Consider the following 15,000-nt stretch of genomic DNA (forward strand, 5'->3'; position numbering starts at 1 on the left):
CAGAAATAATTTATAGAGAAACATTTTTAGTGACTGTTCCATGTTCTTTGTATACAGGAAACCATACTACATGATGCTGCAGAGACACAGAAGATTGGTTTTTGTTTTGTGTGTTTGTTTTTAATAATAATTTGGACTGGTGGAAGTGTCGGTCCTCTTTGCCTTTGCAAAATGCAGCAGAGATTGATTGAAGCCAACATGGTTAATGTTCTTGAGTGGTTGTGTGGTAAGTAGCTTGCTTACCAACCACATGGTTCTGGGTTCCGTCCTACTGCGTGGCACCTTCGGCAGGTGTCTTCTACTATAGCCTCAGGCCGACCAAACCCTTGTGAGTGGATTTGGTAGACAGAAACTGAAAGAAGCTCATCAAATATGTGTGTGTGTGTGTGTGTGGTGTGTGTGTGTGTGTGGTGTGTGTGCGTGCGTGCGTGTGTGTGTGTGTGTATAAGTTTGTGTGTGTGTGTGTGTGTGTATAAGTTTGTGTGTCTGTGTTTGTCCCCCCAATATCGCTTGACAACTGATGCTGGAGTGTTTACATCCTTGTAACTTAGCAGTTCAGCAAAAGAGATCAATAGAATAAGTACTAGGCTTACACAGAAAAAATCCTAGGATCGATTTGCTCGACTAAAGGCAGTGCTCCATCATGGCCTCAGTCAAATGACTGAAACAAGTAAAAGAGTAAAAGAGTAAAGAGTATAAAACATGGGCAGCAGGAAAGAAATTTCAGGGAAACCAAGTTTTCTGAGAAGAGAAGAGACTAAAAGAGTGGCAGTTGGTGCAGCGTTCGGAGGAGGACCAAAGTAAATGTGAATTGGGGAGACATGAGGGAGTTGGGACTATTTCAGTGGTTGGAATGACATGAGTGGGTGCAGCTGTTTGGATGCTGGCAAACTGGGATGGCTGGCTGGACATGGGACCCTGGTTTGGTTACAGTACTTTATGACACTGGAAGCAAACACATACACACACACGCACGCGCACACACACACACACACACACACACACACACACACACACACACACACACACACACACACACACACACACACAGGGGCATGTGTAGACATGCAGAAATATACACATACAGGTAGAGTGAGAGAAAGATAGAGTTCGGGGGTGGCAGAGAGATTACATTCTATTAGTTGGACACAATTGATATTAAAACCTTTCCTCTCTTCAGACAGGAAGATAAATGTTCTCACACTCATAAACAGTGAGAGAGAGGCAGGAGAGAGAGAGGAAGGGAGAGGAAGAGGGAAAGATAGGGAGAGAGGGGGAGAGAGAGAGAGAAAGAGGGAGAGATAGGGAGAGAGGGGTTAGCAGAGAATGAAAGAAACATTAAAATGTCAGATGTCAAATAGGCCATCATCAAATCAATGATACAAAATGGGTGGCACCAAAACAGCTGTGCCAGAACATCTCATACCCTGAAATGATACAAGACCAGCAGACTCAAAGGAAGCAAACTTAACCCTTTCATTCCTGTATTTCTGTTGAGATGCTCTGTGTTTCTTTCAATTACTTTAAATATAACAAAGAATTTAGTAAAACAACTTAGTTATCATTCAGCTAGTGTTAAGAACATAAATTGTGACTAAGGCTTGGTGGAAGATTTTATTTCAGAACTTTTGAAAACAAGACATTTGTACTACAGAGCCAGAGGCAGTTTCAGCTGGGTTGGTAACAAAAGGGTTAAGAATGGTTTCTCTATTATATATTTTAACCCTTTTGTTACCATTATTTCTGTTGAGATGCTCTATGTTTCTTTCAATTAATTTCAAATATAACAAATAATTTAGTAAAATAACTTAGTTATCATTAAGCTAGTGTTGGGAAAATAAGTTGTGACTAAAGTTTGGTGGAAGATTCTAATTCAAAACTTATGAAAACAAGACATTTGTAATCAGAGCCAGAGTTGGTTTCAGCCGGGTTGGTATCGAAAGGGTTAAAATAACTGGCACTCCATCAGTTAAGACAGCGAAGTTTCTAATTGATCCGCCTTAATTTATAATTAAATATTATTAGAAACTGTATTAAAAAATCGTTAATGTATTTTGTGGATTGTAGAAATACAACCAGTTTATTGCAGATAAATTTTAACAACAAAATCTTATATGGACCCTTAAGGGTCGTGTGAGCCCTGGTAGAGAACCTTTGGTCTGAAATAAAACATCTAAAACCAAGAAATGTTTGGAACTTACTTGAATCAATAAACTTGATACTGTTTCCACAGTACTCCGGTAGAACTACAAGAGTTTTGGTTGCTATAGCGACAAGGAGTTTATTTCCAACTCACTCGAGATGCTGTGATCAATAATCTGAAATAAAAAGATAGATTAGCAAGTGTTTAAAGTTGAATTGAAAATGTGAATAAAAACAAATGAGATTAACTCAAGTGATTATGTAGGATTAATCGGAGATTTGTGTCAAATGACTTTAAACAAGTTTGTTTTGTTTGTGTAGTTGTTTATCAGCTTGTCTTGTTGGCTTTCTCTAATCTAAAAGGGATTAAGAAGGGGTCAGATGCTTAATGTTTTTAATTTGAATTGATCTTAACATAAAGCCACCTGGTTTTCTTATTTTCCATTGTTTTGTCTCTAAATACACAGAAAAACACTTCATTAGTGTGCGTATGTGCTTGTATGGGTTTATGACTAGGTTTGTGTCTGTTTATGACTGTTTGTGTCTGTGTGTGTGTGGCTGTGTGTGTGTGTGTGTGTGTGTGTGTGGCTGTGTGATTGTGTACACATCGTGGGGGTTGCGTGTTAATATGTCGGTGTGACTGTGTTTGGACATCATTAGGATGGTGTAATGAGTGTATGCGTTTGTGTGTGTGTGTGTGTTGTGTGTGTGTGTGTATGTATATGTATATATGTATATGTATATATGTATATATATATATATACATTTACATATATATATATATATATATATATATAATATATATATGTATATATATGTATGTATGTGTATATATATATGTATATGTATGTATATATACATATATATATATGTGCATGTATGTATATATATATTCCAGGGATCTAATGCGCTTGGCTTAGATTTCCCTTGGCGGGCTGGCCATATCGGAGCAATCTCAAGATTAATCAGCCGAAATTGCTAAGATGATCTGGTCTTGACTGATGACTGAGGGCTTCGAATGTCCCGTCCTGTGGTTCTTGTGTCGTCTCTGTGGATTCATGTCTTGTCCATGTCTGTAATTAATTTTACTGTTTACCTATATATATATATATATATATTTATATATACATATATAAATATATTTATACATTTGTATATGTGAGTAATCTAAGTATATCATGAAGGTGTTTGTTCAATCCTATCAACTTCCCCTCAGCTACAAGTGAACAGGTTGAGGCCTTCAACACCCCCACCAGCTCCACCAGCGCCACCAGTCCCACCAGCACCCCCCCCCCGCAGCATCGTCGGCACCGCCAACGCCACCACAAGGCTTTTCTATTAATTTCCTGTCCAAAAAGTGTATCAAATGTTTCGCTGAGGAATCAAGGAAATTGAATTATTAACCAATGGCTGAATTATTGATTCGGTTTGGGAATCAATGAAGCAGAAATGCTAATATATGTCTAGGTGGAGAAGATAAGGGATGGACGGACGGTGGGGGCGGGGGGGGGGCAGGGCGAAGAAAAAAGGTGTGGGTGTGTAAGACAAATAGGAGCTTAGTGACCTGAGGGGGCGGGGGCTAAGATCTTTTGATGTGAGTAAATAGTATAAGTGTTATGTGTGTGTGGGCATGAGTGGAGTGCCCCTCTGTTTGTGTACATGATCACTTCATGTATGTGAGAGTGTGTGTGTGTGTGTGTATGAATACATATATATTTGGTCATGCGTTTGTATATAAGTTTGTATGTATGTATGTAGTTATGTGTGTATGTATGTATGTATGTATGTATGTATGTATGTAGTTATGTATGTATGTATGTATGTATGTATGTATGTATGTGTGTGTGTATGTATGTATTTATGTATGTATGTAGTTATGTATGTATGTATGTATTTATGTATGTATGTATGTATGTATGTATGTATGTATGTATGTATGTATGCATGTATGTATGTATGTATGTATGTATGTATGTATTTATGTATTATGTATTTATATATGTATGCATGCCTGTATCTATGTATGTATGAATACATATATATTGGGGGGGGGTTGTATATAAGTTCGTATATATGTGTATATGTGTGTGTGTATGTATAGAAAGTGGTTTCATTTGTTTTGTTTTGGTTCCTAAAATAGTATACAGCGTTTGATACACACTTCAGGGTAAAATTCTGCGGACTATTAATACATGCACACAGATTCAAGCATATATGTATGTATGTTATACACAGACAGACACATACACACAAGTGTTGTGTGTGTGTGCATATGTGTGTGCGTGTGTGCGTGTGTTTCGGTCTATTCCTGAGTTAGCATTTACATCAGACTAAAAAACTTGTTGCCAATTCCGTCTTTCTTTGACTTGTAACTGTCTGACAAGTAGAGTTCCAGTGAACACAGTAAAACCATCCAATGCTAAGTCATGTGAGGACCTTTAGGCTTAAACTGGGATCTGACTTCAGGTTGGTCAATAAAGTATTCTGGCAAACCGAATGCTCAGATGTTTATCTTCAAGTAAATCTTTTACGAAAATGAGTCAAAAAGTAATGCCATTTTGCTTAGCACAGGTATAATTACCAACACAGGAACATGTATCATACATCAAAATGAAGCTGGTCTTCTGTGGATCACATCCCTACTCCTCAACATAGTCACTGTTTCTCTCAATAGCAATATTCCACCTTCCAATGAGAGCATGTATCCCTGCCCCGTAAAATTCTGTTGACTGTTCTTTGAGCCACTTCTTCACTACAGTTTTTACTTCCTCGTCACTGGAATAATTTAGCACTTCAGACAATCATCTCTTCGGTGCCACAAAAGAGGGTTTGAGAGGCAAGCATTATTCCAGTGACAAGGAAGTGAAAACTGTAGTGAAGAAGTGACTCAAAGAACAGTCAATAGAATTTTAAGGGGCGGGATACATGCTCTCATTCAAAGGTGGAACATTGCTATTGAGAGAAACGGTGTTGAGAAGTAGGGATGTGATCCACAGAGGACCAACTTCATTTTGATGCATGATACATGTTCCTGGTTTGGTAATTATACCTGTCCTAAACAAAATGGCATTATTTTTTGACTCACCCTCGTAATATAAGTGTGTTTGACTTCAACAGGGGTGCATATTGTCCCCTCTACTTTTCATCATTTTTGGGAACTGGATTGACATGCACAGCTGTTGTGGAAGTGGCATCAGAATCGATGAGTGTAGGATGAGTCATCTGATATTTGCAGACAACATAATGCTACCTGACTCATCAGGAAATGGTCTCCAGCCTCCACTGAATGGCTTTGCTGCTGAATGCTGTAAGGCAGGGATGATATATAGAATCAAGAAAACCAGGGCATTGGTCCTCATAAGAAAATCTTCCCAGTGAATTCGGCAGATTAGTGGATCATCACTGAAACAAGTGAAGTTTAAGTAATTTGGAGTCATATTCACAAGCAATGAGAATTGGAGTCTAGAATCGCAGGGGTTGGTACAGTGATGTGCTACCCCCAGCATTCGATCTTCAGAAGAGGAGGGGTTGGGGAAAAAAAAAGCCAAACTTGATTATCTTCAATTTGATTTCTGTGCCTGTCCTCAATTATGGTCCTGAATGTTGGATAATGAATGAAAGAATATGATGGTGAATGCAAGGGGCCAAAATGGGATTCCTCTGAAGGATTACTTAATAGGGTGCATAGCTCAGAGACTTGCTTGAGCCATTTCTTTTCTACAGCCATTACTTCTCATAGCTTCAGTACTGTGAATGTCACAGGAAAGAACCACAAGACAGATTCTTCAAACCAAATCAACTGCCAGGAGACCATGAGGTGGACTAAGAACAAAAGGGTTAAAAGCTGATAATCATCGTTTCAGTTGGTCACACTTAGGAATCCAAATGGGAGGTCTAATGGTGGTTGCTCCTGATAGGACCCTATGGAAGGTATGCTGAGGACTCTAGTCCCATAAACTCCAACAAATGAATGGATAGATGGATGGATGGATATATATGTTTGAGTGTGTGTGTGTGTATGTATGGAGTTTGTGGAAGAGAGAGATCCAGGAAGACTTAGGACCTTGAACCTCACAGAGGAGATAGCAAGGGACCAGAGGACTGGCAATGTGCAATACTCAAGAAATCCTGCCCACCTCACAATTCTGCAAGCGCAATGTATATATATATATACATATATATATGCATGTATGTATGTATGTATGTATGTATGTATGTATGTATGTATGTATGTATGTATATGTGTGTGTGTATATATATATCATATATATATATATATATATATATACACATATATATATACACATATATATATTATATATCTTAAATCTGTTTATGATAATGCTTAAATGTTTATATATGTTTATAAATTCCATTCTTTGATTAATGTTATTATTATTATTATTACATATATGCCAGCATAGAAGGAGGATGTTAAATGATGATGATGACGATGACGACGATGACGACGACGATGATGATGATGTATAAGTAGTAGTAGTAGTAGTGGGGGGTGTCATGTGCAGTAACAGCGTGTCGCTGCCTCCACCGTTTGTTGGTGATTCCCTACTACCCCTGGCGGATGATACTTTGCACCACACAGGCAACAACTCACCAAGCCAGGAATCTGGAGAGGGTCTTCAACGAAGTTGGAGTGCAAATCCCTCCTCAACCTCTTTTGGTCACCTTTTACAACACACAGAGGAAAGGGGGTCTATTTTTTGACATGCCAGTCCCCACATAGCATTAGAGCAATCTGAAATGAAGTGTTTTGCTCAAAAACACAACACACCACCCGGACCAGGAATCAAACCCACAGTCTGGTAGTTGTGAATGCAACACCCAAACCACTGTGTATGTATGTGCGCACCTGGACTCCTTGTCCAGTTTCCTCCTCAAGCCATTCCCACCACTAATGATTTTTCTAATTTCGCTGCCCTAATTAAATGTGGGCAAAATTCTTATTTGGTTATTGCCCTCAAGGGGCTAAACATAGAGGGGACAAACAAGGACAGACAAAGGGATTAAGTCGATTACATCGACCCCAGAGCATAACTGGTACTTAATTTATCGACCCCAAAAGAATGAAAGCAAAGTCGACATCGGCGAAATTTGAACTCAGAACATAACAGCAGATGAAATACCTATTTCTTTACTGCCCACAAGGGGCTAAACACAGAAGGGACAAACAAGGACAGACAAACGGAATAAGTCGATTATATTGACCCCAGTGTGCAACTGGTACTTAATTTATCGACCCCGAAAGGATGAAAGGCAAAGTTGACCTCGGCGGAATTTGAACTCAGAACGTAATGGCAGATGAAATAACGCTAAGCATTTCATCCGACATGCTAACGTTTCTACCAGCTTGCCGGCTTCTATATGAGCAGAATTCTGCATTGGAGCATTATACATCCCTCCTGACCCATCAGATCCTGCCAAGCTGTCCAATTCATGCCAGCAGGGAAGATGGACATTAAAAGATGATGGTCTGTCAATGTTTTAAAGGTGTGAAGTGTTTTGGGTTGTGCAGGAAGACATAGGTACACTTGCACTCAATGATTCTGAAAAGAAAGCAGGATGGGAAAGCAATTATGAAAGGTTGCTTAATGAGGAGAACGAATGGGACAAAGAGAGTTTTTCTAATGTGAACCTGACAGAGGGTCCAGCCATTCCTGTTGGCAATGGTGTGATAGACAATGCAATTAAGAATATAAAGACAAAGAAAGCCCCCGGGCTCAACAGGAATTACTGCTGAGATGCTTAAAATACCTGGCAAACCATGATATAGCTTATTCACTTAAATGGTTAATCAAGTGGTACAGAAGGTAAACTCACCTTTTACCTATTCCATTCCTCTATTCTATTCTGTCATTCATATTCACTTCATACTGTGACCTCACATCTCTCTCTCTCTCTCTCTCCTCTCTCTCTCTCTCTCTCTCTCTCTCTCTCTCTCTCTCTCTCTCTCTCTCTCTCTCTCTCTCTCTCTCTCTCTCTCTCTCCCCAGATGGAGAAACCATGTATTCAGCCCTTCGGCAAGACACTTACTTCTGTCCCTCTGTCATACTTTTATATCCCCCAATACTATACCGCCACTCAGTTTAGGAATCTTGTCTTACAAATATTTGGTGACCCCCACCTGTGGTAGTGCCATGAAAAATACACCCAGTGCACTACATTAAGGGGCTGGCATTAGGAAGGGCATCCAGCCATAGAAACCATACCAAAGCAGACACTGGAGCTCAAGGTATGAATATACATATATATATAATTATAGTGGGGTAGGCCGATTTATGGGGTTACCCTGGATAAAGCCCTTATAAAAAAGAAACCCAGGGTAACCCTATAAACCAGCTTACCCCAATATGATTTTAACTGCTTTACATCTTAGAGTGTGCTTCTCCTCCAGATTTATATATTTCTACAAACAATGTGTGTGTGTGTATATATAGGTATATATATATGTGTGTGTGTGTGTGTGTGTGTATGTATGTATGTATGTATATATATATATATATATATATTTGAATATATGTATATATATATATATATATATATATATTATATATATATATTACATATATATATATATTATATGTATGTATGTATGTATGTATGTATGTATGTATATATATATATATATTATATATATATATATATATATATTATGTATGTATATGTATATGTATGTATGTATTATATATATATATATTATATATATATATAATATATATATATATTATATATATATATATACACTCTCGGAGCTGTTGGCATTAGGAAGGGCGTCCAGCTGTAGAAACTCTGCCAATCAAGATTGGAGCCCGGTGCAGCCATCTGGCTCACCAGCCCTCAGTCAAAATCGTCCAACCCATGCTAGCATGGAAAGCAGACGTTAAACGATGATGATGATGATGATGATGATACGCATATATAGATAGATGGATAGATTGACTGATAAACAGAGAAATAAGCAGGCAGGCAGACAGACTGACAGACAGGTAAGTCAATAGATAGGGTGGTAGAAAGGTGGATGTACGTTAGTGAGTATATGTCTTTGTATATGAGTGTGTGCATGTTTATGCACGTGTGTGCGTGCGTGTGTGCGTGCGTGTGTGTGTGTGTGTGTGTGTGTGGAATACATCACCTGAAGACAGTGGGAGAACAAACCAAGTGAAACATGATGCTGTAACACAAAACATGAGGTTCTGCTGTGTAGGTGAGTGTTGTTGATGTTGGTTGTAAGTTCAATGGTGACTTCTTTGAGACTGGAAACCGAGAGAGAAAGATAGAGAGAGAGAGAGAGAGAGAGAGAGATGAACAAAGAGAGAGACAAACAGACAGACAGAGACGGAGAGGGCGGGGAGTTTGGATGTAAGAAGTAAGAACAGAAACACCTCAAGGTTGCTGACCAGTCACACGTAAACACACACACATACTTACACATGCTTACACACACACACACACACACACACACACACACACACACACCTTGTATACATGTTCTTATGTCCTATATTTCTTACAATAGCTACAGGCATTCTTAGGGGTGAACATAGGGGAAAGGTGAGAGAGAGGGAGAGAGAGAGAGTGATGGAAAGAGGGAAGAGAGAGAGAGAAAGAGAGAGAATTACAAGAAAGGAAGAACAGAAAGAAGTGGAATAAGAGAAAAACAGTAAAAAAATGTGTAACAGAGAAAGTGTATAAGACAGAGAAAGGAAGGGAGAGAGGGATATGGGGAGGGGGAGAGGAGCGAGCGGGGAGAGAAGATTGGTGAGAAAGAGGAGAGAAGGAAAGAGGGGGAGAGAGTGAATGCATGAGACAAAGTGTGAGTGGTAGAATGAGAGAGAGAGAGAGAGAGAGAGAGAGAGAGAGAGAGAGAGATTGTAAGAAAGAATGTCTAAAATGTAGAAGTAATTTGTGTAGTTATTTTAATTATTTAAGAACAGAGTTAAGAGGTAACTGGACTTCTTAGTACTACTACTACTACTACTACTACAACAACAACAACAACTACTACTACTACTACTACAACAACAACAACAACAACTACTACTACTACTACTATCTATCTATCTATCTATCTATCTATCTATGATTGAATAGTACCACCTAAGTTGTTATATGCAGTGTGCATGATAGCAATGACAGTGGTGGTGGTGGTGGTTGTGGTGTTGGTGGCAATGGTAGTGGTGGTGCTGGTGGTGGTGCTGGTGGTAGTGGTGGTTAAGATTGATGGTAGCCATTACAACTTGTGATGTTGTTCTTACTGTTTGTGGTTACTATTGAGTATGATCAACTCTAATCAAGCAAACTGACAACAAATCTCTCTCTCTCTCTCTCTGACCCTCTCTCTCTCTCTCTCTCTCTTTCACACATTACACACACATATATGTATAGACATATACATATACATGCATGTATGCATGCATACATACACACATACATACACACACAGACAGGATGTTCTAAAAATGTATACACACTTTAACAGCTGATAACTTCCTTAATTTTCCATTTCTTTTCTGAATTAACCAATTAGAAATAATGAACAGTGACAGACTAAGTCTTGTGCAAAGGAAATCTAATCTAAAGTCTTACTGGAAATTTTAAATCCCAACTTATCATCAAATTAGAAGTAAGTTTGAAGCAGTTTGAACTGTTCCAAATGTCCACAGGAAACTTTCTAGAAGACCACAGAAATCAACAGGCGGCGAGCTGGCAGAATCGTTAGCACGCCGGGCGAAATGCTTAGTGGTATTTCATTTGTTATTACGTTCTGAGTTCAAATTCCACCAAGGTCGACTTTGCCTTTCATCCTTTCGGGGTCGAATAAATAAGTACCAGTTATGCACTGGGGTCGATATAATCGATTTAATCCGTTTGTCTGTCCTTGTTTGTCCTCTCTGTGTTTAGCCCCTTGTGGGCAGTAAAGAAATAGGTATTTCGTCTGCCGTTACGTTCTGAGTTCAAATTCTGCTGAGGTCAACTTTGCCTTTCATCCTTTCGGGGTTGATAAATTAAGTACCAGTTACGCACTGGGGTCGATATAATCTATTTAATCAGTTTGTCTATCCTTGTGTGTTCTCTCTGTGTTTAGCCCCTTGTGGGTAGTAAAGAAATAGGTATTTTGTCTGCCGTTACATTCTGAGTTCAAATTCTGCTGAGGTCGACTTTGCCTTTCATCCTTTCGGGGTCGATAAATTAAGTACCAGTTACACACTGGGGTCGATATAATCAACTTAATCCGTTTGTCCTCTCTGTGTTTAGCCCCTTGTAGGTAGTAAAGAAATAGGTATTTCGTCTGCCCCTACGTTCTGAGTTGAAATTCCGCTGAGGTCAACTTCGCATTTCATCCTTTCGGGGTCGATTAAATAAGTACCAGTTACGCACTGGTGTCGATATAATCGACTTAATCCGTTTGTCTGTCTTTGTTTGTCCCCTCTGTGTGTAGCCCCTTGTGGGCAGTAAAGAAATAAGAAATCAACAAGCTTCACAAAACCAGAAAGGATACCAGAAACATATTGCCAGAGTTGAAAGAAATCTGTGTGGCAAACGAAACAACATAAGATGGGAATTTCAAAATCAAGCATCCATTTGCATTTTAAAGTACAATAATCCGTCGACTATCGCAGGTGTTACGCTCCAAAACCTCCCACAGAAATAATTGAAATCTGAAAAAATATAAATACCTATCAGCCGCAGAAACCTGGATATACGGCGAGCTGGCAGAAACGTTAGCATGCTGGGCGAAATGCTTAGCGGTATTTCGTCAGCCGTTACGTTCTGAGTTCAAATTCTGCCGAGGTCGACTCTGCCTTTCATCCTTTTGGGGTCGATAAATTAAGTACCAATTACGCACTGGGGTCGATGTGATTGACTTAATCCCTTTGTCTGTCCTTGTTTGTCCCCTCTATGACTAGCCCCTTGTGGGCAATAAAAAATAAGAAACCTGGATATACTGAGGAGTCTCCGATATAAATTTAGAGATATTAGCCAGAAAAATCCGCGATGTACTGAGTGTGCGATAAGTGAACTGTGATGTAGTGAGTACGCGATAGAGGAACTGTGATATGACGAGGGATTATTGTATTGTCATTAGTTACATTCTGAGAATATTTCATGTTCCCAATGAAACGATCCAGACTGGAGTTTTGCAAGTGGTTCTTGGCTCAATGTGTAGAAAGTTGTTTGCAATGATGAGACTACATTTATAATTAAATGACTCAATTAATCATCACAATTGAATCCACTGGGGACTTGAGAATCCACCTATTATGGAGGAACATCATTTTAATTCCTAGGAGTTGCAATATGGAGCAGCTTATCATCAAAAGGGTTCATTGAACCATTTTTTTTCTTTCACAGTACTGTGACTGCTTCCGTTTACATGAACTTGCTGTGCCAAATATTCAAGTAATGTAAGGACTGACTTTGTGAAATCAGTGGACAAAGTGGTTCAGCAGAATACCTTCCATGTTCATTGGGCCTCACACCACTAAACTCCTTTTATGGAAATCCTTAAAAGACAAAGCCTACAATGCAAAACCCAGCATCAGTTGAGAAACTGAGGACAGCCATTGACAGAGCGTGCACACAAAAGCCAAAAAGAAAAGAAATGGAGCAATAATTAACAGTTAGAAGTTGATCATTTGTATTAAATGGTCGTAGTTTAATTATAGTTGAAATAACATTTACAGCTGTTTCAGTTTGTTATTTTTGAGGTAAATTTGCATTTATCTTGTTCCATGTAACAAACATCGTCAGAATGATTTGGACTTTATCAGAGGAATATTGACAGGATACAAGAAACAGGCGCAGGAGTGGCTGTGTGGTAAGTAGATTGCTTATGAACCACATAGTTCTGGGTTCAGTCCCACTGCGTGGCACCTTCGGCAAGTGTCTTCTACTATAGCCTCGGGCCGACCAAAGCCTTGTGAGTGGATTTGGTAGACAGAAACTGAAAGAAGCCTGTCGTATATATGTATATATGTGTGTGTGTGTGTGTGTGTGTGTGTGTATGCTTGTGTGTCTGTGTTTGTCTCCCAACATCGCATGACCATCGATGCTGGTATGTTTACGTCTCCATAACTTAGCAGTTCGGAGATTTTGCGAATAAGGGGTTCAATGTTGGTCATATGTCAGCGTGTGTATATAAATACTTTTAATGAGATAAAAAAAAACTAAGGCTGAGTAGATATTAGAACATTTATAGATAGAAAGTCTTACAGCTGTTTTCAGGATATTTATTATATCCCTTCATCGGAAACGGTGTGAGAGGATAGTAATATCCCTACATATCTCACATTTTCTTTCCTCTACCTCATTCTCTATTTTGTATCCCATCTAAACTAACTATTACTTAACCATCCTCTCACACCTTCTCCGATGAAGGGATATAATTAATAAATATCCTAGAAACAGCTGTAAGACCTTCTATCTATAAATGTTCTAATATCTACTCAGCCTTGGGTTTTTATATATTCTATATCTGAATAAAAGTCAAGATAACCTAGGGTTAAAAGAGCTGACCTAGGGTTAAAAACAGCAATAACAACAGCTGGTCATGTCAGCTTGTTAGCTTGTCAGGTGTCCCCATCTATAAGACCTTTGGCCTCTCTGTGTCCAACAAATAAGTAACAAATACAATTCTAGGATGAGGTGTACTTTGGCTGGATGGTGGTGGTGGTGGTGATGCTGCTGCTGCTGTAGAAACTGGCATTTGATACAAAATTTTTTCATTTGAGGAATAGACAAAGATACTAAAAATAAAATACTATAATAGACACTAAATATATACAGACATACATATGTATATGTGTGTGTATATATATATATATATTATATCATCATCATCATCATTTAGCGTCCGCTTTCCATGCTAGCATGGGTTGGACGGTTCAACTAGGGTCTGGGAAGCCAGAAGGCTGCACCAGGCCCAGTCTGATCTGGCAGTGTTTCTACGTCTGGATGCCCTTCCTAACGCCAACCACTCCGTGAGTGTAGTGGGTGCTTTTTATGTGCCATACATATACATATATAACTGCCCAAAATAGTATGGACATCTGGTAACTTGACTGAAGAAAGAAGGCTAGGAATGACCTGTCCTTTTTTTCCCTCTCCTTCTAAATGTTGTTTCTCCTGTCCATCTTTGTACCATCTATTTGTCTGAATATTTTATTGTCCTCTGTTGCATTTTTGTTCCATTTTGTGTGTGTGTGTGACCTGGATTTTACAGGATCAACAGTGAAAAAACCCTATGTGGAAGAAGAAAAAATCTAAATAAAACTAATACAGGGCAAAGAGGACCATTAATCTTACCTCTATTTGCCCTTCCATTGTCTGTGAGATGATAAAATATACCTGTTCCATGGCTTGAAATGACCGATGAGAGGAATGACTTCTAGATATAAAAACCATGCCAAAAATACATCATGTGCTCAACCCCAGCATTAGAAAACATCATTTAGCGTCCGCTTTCCATGCTAGCATGGGTTGGATGGTTCGACTGAGGACTGGCAAACCAGATGGCTGCACCAGGCTCCAATCTGATCTGGCAGTGTTTCTACAGTTGGATGCTCTTTCTAACGCCAACCAATCCATGAGTGTAGTGGGTGCCTTTTATGAGCCACCGGCACAGAAGCCAGAGGAGGCTGGCAATGGCCACGATTGATTGGTGCTTTTTATGTGCCACTGGCACGGAAGCCAGTCAAGGCGGAGCTGACATCGGCCACGTTCGGATGGTGCTTTTTACATGCCACTGACACAGGGATAGCATATATTCTTTTATTCTTTTACTAGTTTAAAGCAGTAGAATGTGGCCATGCAGGGGCTATGCCCTAATTGGCTTTTATT

At 39.2% G+C, this 15,000-nt stretch overlaps 1 protein-coding gene across 1 annotated transcript in view; it reads right to left on the reverse strand.

Annotated features, from left to right (window-relative positions):
- The window catches only part of LOC115218527 (tripartite motif-containing protein 2-like), a 151,925-nt gene that overhangs the window by 98,519 nt on the left and 38,406 nt on the right, over positions 1-15,000 (reverse strand). Inside the window, exon 2 of the mRNA XM_029788394.2 lies at positions 2,202-2,318. The gene's annotated coding sequence lies outside the window, so the exon portion shown is untranslated. The remainder of the gene's footprint in view (positions 1-2,201; positions 2,319-15,000) is intronic.

This window comes from Octopus sinensis, linkage group LG13 (assembly GCF_006345805.1).
Source record: "Octopus sinensis linkage group LG13, ASM634580v1, whole genome shotgun sequence".
Lineage (NCBI taxonomy): Eukaryota > Metazoa > Mollusca > Cephalopoda > Octopoda > Octopodidae > Octopus > Octopus sinensis.